Raw genomic sequence first — 13655 nt, 5'->3', positions numbered from 1 at the left:
TTCCTGTCCTGACCTTGTAAACTTAGCCAGCTTGTCAGCATCTCTTTGGTGCAGCTTCCATTTATGAAATAAAGAGCATAATAGCAACTACCTCCTACCGCTTCGTAAGAATTCAGTCCAATTATCTGGAGCTAGGCGTATGAATAACAGCCCGGGGAAAGACAGAACAGGTCTTCCTCACCAGTTTGACAACCCTGGGATTTTTATAGATGTGCCCCGTGATGGATTCAATGCTGTGTTTTGTTTCCTTTTGATTTGTTTTTATAAGAATGTGAGAACTTAAAGCAGGCTCCAAATTCTTTCAATAAAGAATAATCCCCAAGGGGAAACATTGGCAGCTGTTTTGGTGTTGGGGAAAGCCTGTCCGTGTATTTTGAGTCAGGAGCTTCCTCTGCAGACAGTTGGCCAGAATCCCCAGCGCCCTCCTACCTGGGGTTTGGGGAGGTCAGGTTTCCTGCTGGGCACTCAGACTTCGGGGCAAAGTCAGCTGGTGCTGGCGGAGTGGTTTTGACTGTAGATGGGGAACAAACTGGCCTGCACAGCCACAGGAAGAGTGCACCCTCCCCTTCCCTGAGATGGCAGAAGATGGCAGAAGCCTAGAGACTGAGCCCCACAGACTGCGGAGGGGGTACAAAGGGCTCCTCCTACCGTTTGCAGGAGAGGGGAGGTCAGCTTGAATGTACGCAAACCACAGATGCACTCAGAGGCAGACTTTCCTTGCATTGCCCAGCTGACCTCGTTCGTGTTCAATCTCAGTTCCTGCCCTTGTCCAGGGATGGGAAAACCAAATCCTGTTCTTCGCACCGGATTCCTGCGGGTGAGTAAGGCAAGGCCACAGCTCCTAGCTGACAGAAAGCCCGCAAGGCTTGTGAATCCCGGAATGTGCCCTCCAACCAACCTCCAGACGGATCTTTGAACTTGGGTTTCCCTTCTCAGGAGCCTGATTTCATTAGGACCAAGTGCTCCATTCCGCAGAGAACTCCGCGAGGGAAACAATGAAATTGCACCCCCTTTGTTTGCACTTCAATGGCATCGCTAGCCGCAGAAACTTTCCATGATATCACCTCCCTCCTCGTAATGGGAATATTTACTGCCTGCGTCCCCTGAGTAATATCTTCTTTCTTTCACACTCTGTTCAATTTCAGGTTTCAATTTCAGTAATTTTATTGACATGACAACATACACAAATGCTGCTGGAGCTAATCCAGCGATGCTCCACGTCTACGGCCCGTTTTCCATCATTGCTGTCTTCTCTGCTCTCCTCCATCTCTCATCTGGTGATGGGCTGTCCCTGAACAGGAGGGTTATCAGCTGTGCTGATTTTCCCTGGGAGTTACGGCGAATTGGCCTTTCCGTCTTAGAAAGCAGTCTATTGCACTTCCAGGCAGTTTTATCCTTTCTAAACATGCATAATCCAGTTTCTCCATGTTTTGCACACAGAAGGCTCCCCTCTAAGATTTTTCCAAGTCCACTGATTACAAAGTCTGCCTTGAGTGACTTTCAAATCATCTCTGATGGTGGTGGCTTTTGTTATTGTTACATTTCGATGCGTGGGTTTGGAATTGTAGATCTTTCATCACTTGAAGGTTAGGATATACATTATTTTCTGGGACTGTCCTGATAAGTAATCATCTATTTGGTGACTTAAAATAACAGAAATTGGCTGTCTCCCAGTTCTGGAGGTCACGAGTATGAAATCAAGATGTTGGTTAAGATTGTCTCCCAAGTCCCCAAGGGAGAGGAGGCACTTCCGTCCCTCCTGCTTTCTGGTGGCTGTGGATCCTGACAGTCCACGGCTGGTGGCTGCATCTCACCAAGCTGCCTCCATACGTGATGGGTCTGGGTCTGTGCCTATGACCAAACACTCCTCTTCTTTTTTTTCTCTCAATGTTTATTTACTTATGTAACAGGCAGAGAGAGAGAGAGAGAGAGAGAGAGAGAGAGAGAAAGGTTTCCTATCCACTGGTTCACTCCCTACACGGCTGCCATGACCAGGGCTGGTCCAGGATGAAGCCAGGAGCCCTGAACTCCACCCAGGTCTCCCACGTGGGTGGAAGAGGCCCAAGTACTTGAGCTATCTTCCATTGCTTTTCCAGGATCATTAGCAGGGAGCTGGACTGGAAGCAGAGCAGCAGGGACGCAAACTGGTGCTCTGATATGGTTACCATCATCATAAGTGGCAGCCTGCACCACAGTGCTGGTCCCTCCTCTCCTCTTACAAAGATGACAATCATTGGATTAGCACTGACCCTAATCAAGTATGACCTCATTTTAACTTGGTTACATCTGCAAAGACTGGTTCCAAATAAGACCCATCCATAGGTACTAGGGTTAGGACTTGATTGTATCTTGTGGAAGGATACAATTCCATCAGCAAAAGGACATTTGATGGAAATAAAACAATTTGCTAATATGGCTCTAGGTGGCATATTCTGGGACAACGAAGTAGCTTACACTCTGTGGCTTACAATCAGTATTTTATTGTAATGGATTAGATTGCATTGATTTAAGAGGAAAGCACTGAGAGGCAGGGGAGAGAGCTCAATCTTCTGTTCATTGCTTCAGTCCCCAAATGCCTGCAACAGCCACACTTGGACCAGGCCAAAGCCAGAAGCAGAGAACTCTATCTGGGTCTCCCAGGTGGGTGGCAGGGACCCAAGCACATGAGTCATCATCACATGCTATCTCCCGGGGTGTGTGTTATCAAGAAGCTGAATCCAAAGCAGATGTGGACTAGGTCCCAGACACTCAGATATGGGATACCGGCACCCCAAGTGCCATAGCTCACCTCACCCAACCTCCTGCTGCTTACAAATGCAGGTTCCAAGGGCCAGCACTGTGGCATAGCTGATGGAGCCACCACCTATGATGCCAGCATCCCATTTGGGTGCTGGATCGAGACCTGGCTGCTCCACTTCTGGTCCAGCTCCTTGCAAATGTGCCTGGGAAAGCAGTGGAGGATGGCTCAAGTGCTTGTACCCCTGTACCCACAAGGGAGACCCAGAGGAAGCTCCTGGCTCCTGGCTCCGGATGGGTCCATACCAGCCATTGTGACTATTTAGGGAATGAACAAACAGATGGAAGATCTCACTTTCTACTCTATCTCCCTTTTTTTCTGTAACTCTGCCTTTCAAATAAATAAATAAATCTTTAAAAAAAAACAAACAAATAAACAAACAAGTGCAGGTTCCAAGGAGAGACAATGTAATCAGAAGTTGAAAGAGAAGTGCTACACCAAAGCATTCCATAGAATGTGTATGAACAAGTACACACACACACACACACACACACACACACACCACTTTACACCTTGTCATTCACAACTCTATGCAGAATAACCAGCCACTTCCTCGTGTTAGTTCTTATGTTAATAGCTGCATAGTTTGTGTCAGCAGTTGCTTCTTCGCCCTGAAGATCAACGGAAAGACGCAGCAATGAGCATCTCTGTGAATGCTGGGTCCACTGGACGATGTCTCCTGCTTAGCCAGCATGACAGTCCTGGGACATTGTGATGCAGCCTCCATCGCAGCAGCAAAAATCCCCTGGCTCAGACATGGTCCCTCGTCTCCCCTCCTAACCTGCCCCAAAGTCTGCCTTTTTCTCCCTCCTAAGCTCTCTCCTCTTCTTTCCAGTGCCCCCATTTCTGTCCTGCTTTGCCTCCACTGGACCTCCTCTGGATCGCTGGAGCAGTCCCCCAGCCCATGACACCGAAACAGGGCTCACCCCTTCTGATCCTGCTGCCACCGTGCTGTCGGATTTCCAGGGCTCAGAATCCTCCTGGGCTCCTGTGTGCACCAGAGTCACCTGCAGAGTTTGCTAAGGCAGAGATTTCCAGCCACGGCCCCCGCGTTCTTCATTCAGTCGCCGCTGTGGGAGGCTGAGAATCCACAGCTCTGACAGTGTCTCACGTGAAGTTGATACTGTTCATCCAAGGACACTTTGAAAGCCTGGAGAATGAAGCCTATGCTTTTAGCAGTACAAGGCGATCTGAGGCCTGACCCTGCCTGGGTCTTCCTTTCTCTCTTACCGTTGACATTTTAAACACCCGCAGAATGTGCTACTGTGTGTGCCAGCCGACGACGTGCTGCTTCCGTTGGCAATTCTATCGCGTTCTTCCTGCTGGTAATTTGCTTCTCCACTTTATCTGCCTTCAAATCCTCACTCAAGTATCCCTGCCTCAATGATGTCTTCAATTGCCCCGGCCCCCGTCAGGTGCCTTAACCAGAGTTCTATTATTTTTCTGTTTTTATATATCCTTCTATTCCATCCTAACCAGATTATGGGACCCTTAAGGACTAGAATTATCCCCTTTTCCTTGGCTTCCCCCAGTTCCAAAGAGATATTAAATCAATGTTTGTATGTCTGTGCTTAACCAGGAAAACTGGTCAGAGAAGAAATCTACTCAGTAAGTCTGCACTATTTTTTTTTCAGCGCTTGGAAATCCTCAGTTGTCTCTGTTTGCAGGAGAACTCCTGTTTGGAATATCCAAACTTGGAGGACAAGGAAATGTACAGCAGAGGCCATCTGTGTCTAGGAATTTTCTTGGATAATCTAGCCATCAATGAAGAATAAAAAGTGGTGGCTGGCATTGTGGTGCAACAGTTTAAGCTTTTACCTGTGATGCCAGTATCCCATATGAGCACCAGGTCACATCCCAATTGCTCTGCTTTCGATCCAGTTCCCTGCTAATGTTCCTTGGAAAGCAGTGGAAGATGGCCCAAGTCCTTGGGATCCTGCCACCCACATAGGATACCTGGATGGAGTTCTGGGCTCCTGGCTTCAGCCTGGCCCAGCCTTGGTCATCGAGATTATTTGGGGAGTGAACCAGCAGATGGAAGATCTCTTTCTCTCTGACTCTTGCTCTCTCTCTACAACTCTATTTTTCAAATAAAATAAATAATCCTTTTAAAAAATAAAGAATGCAAAATAATAGAAAAGTGGGTCTAAAAGTACATCAGCTACAAGTAAACAAAAACCAAGAAAGCAGATTCCTGCCTTGGAGAAGTGCAGAGATGATGGGAAACAGTACAGATGGATTTAATCTCAACAGGGGCGAGAGAGCTGCCCTACACAGGGTCTTTGGAGACCAGAGAAGCCCGTTACAGTCCACACCTGTTTCAGAGAAGACCAGCCAGGGCCGTCACTGCTGGAGAGCTGGGTGGACAAGGAGGCTAAGGACAACCACCATGCCGTGAAGACAGGAACACTGAGCAAGGCCAAGAGGGAGGTCTCAGTGGGCAGGGCCGTGTTTACAAATCCAACTATGCATGGCTGGAGCTGCTGGGGTAGCACAGAGCTGCCACTTCCCCTGCTGCTGGTGGGGGTGAGTTTGCCATAGGTGATAAGCAAACATGGGCATAGCCGTATTACCTTGCCGTTCTGTTAGCCGGGCCTCCTGGCTGCATGGAGGAAGCCAGGGATTACCAGCTCTGAGCATTCCCTCTCCTCACACCCAGGCTCGTGGCCAGGGGACCAGCTCCTCCAGGCAGCCTGTTGTTTGGGGGACTCTCCAGTCCCTAACCTCTGGGACCTGCTCAGAGGGAAAGACAAGCAAAAGAATGGGAAATGACGATTTCCTTTCATTGGAAAAAAAGAGCAGTGACACTTCAGTTAAATACTGAGAATGAGATAGCTTTGTGCAAACAAAACTTTTCAAAGGGAGACTTTGCTTTCTAACATGACTGAACTCAGTCTTGCCTAAACTAAATCAGATGGGTCAGTAATCATTTTAGATTTCCTCTGACCAGTCATTAGGAGAAAACAGGCTAGCAGAAATTTTGTGTCATTTTTTTTTTCAGCCATAGTTTTGAAGCATATGGGCCAGGAAACGGGAAAGATTGAGCCACAAGGAAGCCAGGACTGGTTCAATATTGGAGTTTTGGAGTGAGTATTTTCTAGGTTCAGAGATCCTGGTTGTGCATCAGTCCCCTGGGACCAGTCAGCTCAGACTCCAGAGCTAACTAGTGTCTTCCCATGTCCAGTTATTTCCCTTTGTTCAACACGTAGTGCACCTGGGGAAGGATCCCTGGACTACTTCCCATGCATACATGGAATCTCACAAGGCCTTTATTGAGTGGATGTGACTCACACTGTGGGTTGATGCTGGGTGGGGACTGTGGCTTTCCATTGGAGTCTGGTCTTTGCTGGAGCACATCAAATGGATCCTGCCATTTCTTTGTCTATAAGCCCTTTTTCCCATGGTGGTACTCCACCATTATAGACATCTGGCCTTGGTTGTTGGCCTGAGTGAGTGAGGGGAAGTGAGGGAAAAGCAGGTGGAGAACAAGCGAGCCTCATGAGGTGCCCACCCCAGCTGAGGGCCTCCCAGACTCTCCGGGCAGGAGGAGGCTGCTTTCCCCTGACAAAGAGGGAGGAACCCTTTGTTATTCTAGGAAATACAAAGGTATCTGGATATTCAAGACCTGCCGGGTTATCTAACCAAATTGCTCAGTCCCAGGTCTCAGGGTTCCACTATTTTCCTATTCAGGATGTGGCTCTGACACGGGAGACTTGTCCCACCAGGCATGCAGTTTCCTTTGCAGCTCTGATCCCTTTGTAATTAAATGCTGAGCCTGCTCTTCAGCTGCCTGCCCAGGGGCTGCAGAGAGGAGCATCCTTGGAGGCTTCCTTCAAATTGTGTGGCTCTCACGACGTAATGTGTCTGCTTGTTGTTCTGAGATTATCATTTTTTAAGGCTGTACTGAATTTTTTAAAAGGCAGTCCATTCTACAGCTTCTATAGCCCCCATATTGTTCAGTAGCTATAGCTATCACAGGTCATGACACTGCACTTTCTACCTACACTTTACCCTGAGAAAACTTAGGAGAAAACATTTGTCATTGCAACGCTACTGCTTCCCAGAAGCTATCACTACCCCCACTTCCCACTGGCATAGAGTTTCCTAACCCCATTCAACCAGCACAGTTCCAAGACATCATCCAGGGGTCATCCTTGGGACCGCCTGCATCAGAGCCTGGTGTAAGGGGTTTAACTTGAGCCCAGATGGTAGAAATGAGAGTGAAATGTAGTGAAGCTGGGAAGGAGTGAGAGTGAACATAGAAACACCGCGTGTGCCGTCACTAGGTGAGGCTGATTGCTTGATCCTGGAGCACCGTCCGTGAGAATGAACCCAAGGTTACCCATCAGGAGGTGATAAGAGGTAGAATTATCCACTGGATCACATTCCTCTTTAGCAAAGGTTCACTTCACGCTGGAAACCCGCACTTCCCAGTCATGTTTGTCCCTTGGGGTGGATCTTACAAAATCCTATGGCACTGGAGTTCATGCCTATTGGGTGACCAAAGTGTCAATTAGAACAAGAGACCAATAGATGCAGAGGTAGTACATAAAGGATGTTCAATACAGAAAGAACACCAAACAAAATCCTTGCTTCCCTGAGCTTACTTTCTATTGGCCAGGAAGGAATGAGAAGAATGCCATTTGACAACAAAAGTAATATTATTGTCAGGTGGAGGTGAGTGTATATAGGGAGCTTGGAATCAAAAGGTAATGTGACTCTTCCACTTACTTCCTCCCTCATATAAAAATGCACATTATGAACAATTTGCACAGGTTTTAAACTTTTTGCAGGAAAATAAATGTGTTTTATTTCTAATTCCATTTTTCCAAATTTTCTAAAGTACTCTCAGCAAGAGAGAGTTCATCTAAAAATGCTGTTTTTATTATAGAGAAGTTTAAAAATGCAACCTTTCCAAAAATCATATTCAAGGATATCAGCTTTGGCACTGCCATCAGACACCACTGAAAGTGTGCAGAGTTAAGATCCTGGGTCACCCTTTTATAAACTATTTGCTCTTAGGCAAGTCACTTACCTCCCCAGGATATCAGTTGTCTCATGTGTGTGTGGGTGTAACTTTTTTCCCTCAGCCTAATTATTTTGAGATGCATCACATTGTCGTATGTACCAATAAAGTCATACTTCAATAGTCTATGTTTCATTTTAGATCATTTCTAGATCTTTAATTAGCAAAAACCAGCCTTCCCTTAATGCCACCTAGTGTATTTTCCATCTCACATTGTTTTGTCTTTATTTCAACACTGACATTTTGAATATTTTCTACCTCTACTTAACTTGTTGAACATATGAAATGCTTTTATAATAACTCTTAATTCCCTTGTCTGAGTTAGTTATGAATTGTTTTCATTTGGTAATATTTTCCTCATTATGGTTTATACTTTTCTGCTTCTTTGCAAGTCTGGTAATTTTTCATTGGGTGGCAGACATTGTCATTTTACCTAGTTGACCAGAGGATATTTTTGTATCCTCACATCTTGAAATTGAAGCAATTATTTAGAAATTGCTTGACCCTTTCAGGTATAATTTATTTTTAAGATTAGTTTATTTGAAAGGCAGAATTACATAGAGAGAGACAGAGATAAAATGAGAGAGAGAGAGAGAGATCTTCCATCCACTGGCTCACTCCCCAAATGGCCACAATGATAGGAGCTGGGCCAGGCCAAAGACAGGAGCCTTGAATTCCATCCACGTGGGTGGCAGGGACCTAATTACTTGAATCATCTTCTGCTGCCTTCTCAGGTGTATTATCAGGGAGTTGGACCAGAAGCAGGGCATCCAGGACTTGAACCGGCCACTCATTTAGGTTGTTGGCTTCACTAGTGGCGGCTTAACATGCCGAGCCACGATGCCGGCCCTTCAGGTATCATTTTAAAGAATTGTTAAGTGGGGCCATGGCTGTCTGGAGCCAATTGCTCTTACTATCGAGAAGATATCCTTTTGGAAAGAGCAGTGTCCTTTGGCTTATGGTATTTTCTTGTCTGACTGTTGGGTACAGGCATGTTCCAAGGTGAATGTTTGAACTGGACACTGCTATCATTAATCCTTCTGAACACTTCTGTTCTTGATCTTTGTGATGTCCTCACACTTACGTTCTGATTCGTACTCAGCTGAGTGGTTGAAAGGGAACTTCTGCAGATCTCTGGACTTCGAGATTTTTGTGCAGGGGCCAATATTGTGGCTCTGGGGGTAAAGCTGCCGCTGCCGCCTGCAATGCTGGTTCAAGTCCCAGCTGGTTTACTTCCAATCCAGCCCGAGGCTAGGGTGCCTGGGAAAGCAGTGGAAGATGATCCAAGTCTTTGAGCTCCTGCACACATGTGAGAGACCCAGAAGAAGCTCCTGGCTCCTGGCTTCAGCCTGGCCCAGTCCCTGCAGGCGTTGCGGCCATCTGGGGAGTGAACTATTTCTCTCTCTCTCTCTCTCTCTCTCTCTCCTCTCCTTCTCTCAAACTCTGCCTTTCAAATAAATAAAATAAATATTAAAAACAAAACTTTGTGCAGCTCTTTCCTTGTTAGTGCTCTGATCCATTAGCTCTAATTCTCCTGGTCCCCCTACACTCTTAGCCTCCTTAGGTTACCTGCTGGGCTCTGCCCAGGTTCCTCCTCCCTGCACCATGGCAGGTGAGCTTGGGCACTCGTAGGCACACCTTGTCTACTTCTCATTCGTCCACTAATCTCTCGCTTGATGTTCATATATCAAAAACCTTTATTTTATATATTTCTCCAGTTTTGGTTGTTTCAGTAAGAGGATTAATTTCAGTTCTATTATTCTGTAATGATCCTAAGGATTAGCAGTGATAAATGTAAAGCTCACAGCCCAGTCCCTGGGCCCCAGGAAGCCTGCAGTCATGACCATAATCATGGCGGTGGTGGTGGTGTTCTCATTCTCAATGTTGTAATTCAGTTGCTCCCAGAATTCAGCAGCCTGCAAGTGTGTGTCAGATCATAGGAACAGGAAAAAAAAATTTCCATCCCACAAAGCCTCGAGTGTCTCTGAGGATCCCCGGGAAACTCACCAACACCCACGTGCTCCCCAGGAACTCCTCTCCTGCTGTCACTGTTCCTCTGCTGTGCATCCTGCTTCTTGCCACTGCTCCTCTGGGCACTGCGGGCTGCGTTTTCCCCATCACCACTCTGCCGGGCTGTGTTTCCTCTACATCTCTGTTGAACATTGTGGTCTCTGCCACTGCTCTGATGGGTGCTAAGGTCTCTGTGTCTGCCCAGAAATGTTTGCTTTGTTGGATGTTGTCTCCCCTTCCTGCTTGTGCCACCAATACCCCGGAGTCCCCCTGGTGCCAACGTGCCGATGCTGTCATCTTTGGATGATGGAGAGGCCATTCTCCACTCAGCACCTGGTTTTGGAACAAGTGAGCTGCGTGTGCTTCAGTGCTGGCCAGACTGTTTGGAGCACCAGCTCTCTCGAGTTTACTCTCTGCCACCTAACATCCATCGGCGCTGAATACTCACTGGCTGTGCCCTGTTCACTCTTGCAGTTCTGCACATTACACAGTGCCTGCTACAGATTTATGCCTCAGTAAAAGCGTTCTGGATGAATGGAAGGGTCCATGGGAACCGGGCGAGGAGAAAACATGCGGACTCACCGCCAACAACTAAGGCTTTTGTTCTGGACACATGAACTGTGCCTGGCGCCTTCTCCCGTTGGGGTGAGTCCACACATGAGGCTCATCAGTCTCCATTAAACTCATCTATCTGGCACAGGAGCCCCTCCAATTTTCCACTTATGCCAAGATGTATCTGGAACCTCATCTACACCATCAGGCAGTAGGCCAAGGAGTCACTGCTATCCTGTTTCCCATCTTAAATAATGCCCAGCTATGTTGTCCAAACAAGCTTGCCAGAGAATGTTAAACAATATGCAGCAGATGATAACCACACAGTCCAAAGAACACAACACCTACAAAATAAAATGCCCCGAACTAGCCCATTAAATTTAACATTGTATCCTTCTTTCTTCCAAATCCATCCCTTGTTGATGCAGGAAAATCCAAACTCTAGAGCAATCAACTTCATACCTCCTGTTGTCAGAGGTAGCATTTTCAAATGTGTGTCAATCTTCCCCACCATTGCTGTCTTCAACCTGCCCTAGCCAGAGGGTTCACACTCAAGACAGAACCTTCTTAACCACTGTGGCCTGCTCCATAGTCCACTGGAAGTGAGATCACTTCCTCTCCACCTTCGTACCCTATCTCTCAGGTATTCCATTGCCTCAAAAACCTGGGGAACTGACAGTAACTGCTTCACCAATTCTATTCCACAAAGATTTAAAAACACACCAGGGAATTCCCCTATTAACTGTGGCCACCACTTAATAATTTAAGCCTTAACGCTCCTCTGCAATAGCATTTTCTATGAAGAGTACATGCGTTGCAACCTAGAATTCCATTGCTGTTACCACTCTGCAGGGTCACGGCACACATCACAGTCTTGCAGGTGGCCCATTGACTCCTTGTCGGAGTATGAAGAAAGCGTCCTGGCAATCATTGCCAGGGTCAACTGCTTCCTGATGCATTGGCCACAATGAACATGGTGATGCTTCCAAGGCTGTCTTCTCCTGGACTCTCTACCTAGAACGCAAGCCCTGAATGTTTTCTGAAGCCTGCTAAGGAGTATGAGAACAAAAGACCCTGGACATTATCCCCATAAGCTGTGAGGTCTTGGCTCTCTTGATAAGTTCCGTCTGCTGTTGTATCTGCTCTCTGCGTCTTGCGATGCAGGCTGTGGAGACTTGGCAGCCCAGACACAACTGGCAGATCTAAAAGGCCTGCGGTTTCAGCAGTTCGCAACTCACCTGCTTCTCAGAGGCCATCACTAGCAGCTTTCACTCTGTGTGTCATAGATGTCATTGCACTCCAGGCCACATTCTGAGCACCTGAAGTCACAATGAAATGTACAATTTAACTGTGTTGAGAGGGTGCCAGAGAACTTATCAAGGGATCCATGCCAGGGGTCTGCAGCTGAGGATAGAGGAAACTGTGGCTCCATGCCTGGGAGGAGGCAGTGAATTACCTTGGCATCACCCGTAGCAGTGCCCTCAGCATCCAGCTTCCTGTGTGACATGGAGATCTCCAGGCAATGACGGGGAGGCAGTGAGTGGCTTCAGGAGTCATTCAGTCCCTCCAGTGAGAGAGTGCTGATAGGTCGTACTGCAGGCAGTGTAGATTCCTCCATAAAGACCGCTCGGGGCATTGCCACGCAAATGATGCCGGCCAGAGGCTCAACATTTGAGCTTTAGCACTCAAAGGACATGTGTAGCAGATCCGCACCACCACGTTCTAGCTCTGTGCCTTTAGGCACTTCCAGGTAAGACTTCTGAGAGTCCCCTCTCATCTGTACATCAGCTATACTGCTAGAACTGACTACCCAGATCTACAAGCTGGTGTGGACTATCTATACAGCATTTGTCATGGGGCCTGGATGATGGTTTATGGGCCCAGTCAGTGGAAGCACTTTATTTAGTAGGAGGAGCACATATTAGATAACCCGGATCCAACTCCCCTATATCCACCAAGACACGGGTCCTCTCCAGATCTCAGCGCGTTATCTGTACAAAGCAAAGAAGAATAATCACTTCACGGATTGTTGACAGATTCACCAAGAAAATGTCTTAGTGCCTGGCACTAAGTAGATACTCAAGGGAAAAAAACAATCCCAGCAAACATCCACCTGTTCTGCAGAGGTTCCTCAGGAGTGGCCTGATCCCCACAGGCTGATCTCTGCCTATCTTTGGGAACCCTGTCGTATCTGTGCTCTGACAAGCAACTCCTCCAGAACCATCTTCCCTTAAACTGTATCTTCCCTTCCTCTCCTTGGGAAATAAAAAAAGCTTTTTTTTAGTAAACTTTTCATTTTATAATAGTTCCAGATTTACAGAAAGGTTGCATAGATAATCCAGAGCATTCGCATCTACCCCAAACTCAGCCTCCACTATTGACATCTTAGGCTGATACGGTACACCTGCGGCAACCAGGGAACCAATGCTGGTATACTTTTATTAACTGAAGTGCATACTTTATTCAGCAATCTTGAGTTTTTACCTGATGTCATTTATCTTTTCTGGGACATTATCCAGGATATGACATTGAGCCGTCTCCTTGGGCTCTGCCAGACTGTGACATTTTCTCAGAGTGACCTTGTTTTTGATGGCCTCCACATCAAAACTCGAGTTCCCCTCTTCAGGTGCTCTGCAGAATACTCTTCAGTGTAAGTTTGTCTGATGTTTTCTCCTGATAGACTGAGGTTAAGGTTTTGGGGAGGAGGAAGATCTTCACAGGGATAAAGTGTCATTCTTGCCACATCAAAACCAGAGTGCAAACCATCAGTGTGACTTGTCACTGTTGACATTAACCTTGATCTCAAGGCTGAGGTTGTGTTTGTCGAGTTTCTCACTGCACTCAGTGTGGTGGCAGCGTGAGAGCTGCCCTTCTCTCGTCCCGTTCTCTTTGGAAGGAATCACCACTTACAGCCCATCCTAAAGGACTTACGAATTGTATTTTGTCTTCTCAAGAAAAGAATATCTCTGTGAATTATTTAAAATTCTTCTGCACGGGAGATTTACCTCTTCTCTACTATTTATTGATTCAATCGTTTATTTATGTCCATATGGACTTGCGGATATTTATATGATACTTTGGGTGATAATTTGATATTGTATTGTTTATTTTCTTGCTCAGTTTGTTCCTGCTCTGGCCATCTGGAATTCTTCCAGCCGGCTCTTTTGTCGCTTGGACTCGTTCTCACGGCTGTGTGGTTTTGAGTACTTTCTCACTTTCCCATGTTGTGCAGTGCTCCAAGCGTGTCCTGGATGCCCTCTGCACCAGCCC

Source organism: Oryctolagus cuniculus, chromosome 4 (genome assembly GCF_051225735.1).
Source record: "Oryctolagus cuniculus isolate XC-2025 breed Fujian yellow rabbit chromosome 4, ASM5122573v1, whole genome shotgun sequence".
Lineage (NCBI taxonomy): Eukaryota > Metazoa > Chordata > Mammalia > Lagomorpha > Leporidae > Oryctolagus > Oryctolagus cuniculus.
This window is presented reverse-complemented; position numbering follows the sequence as displayed.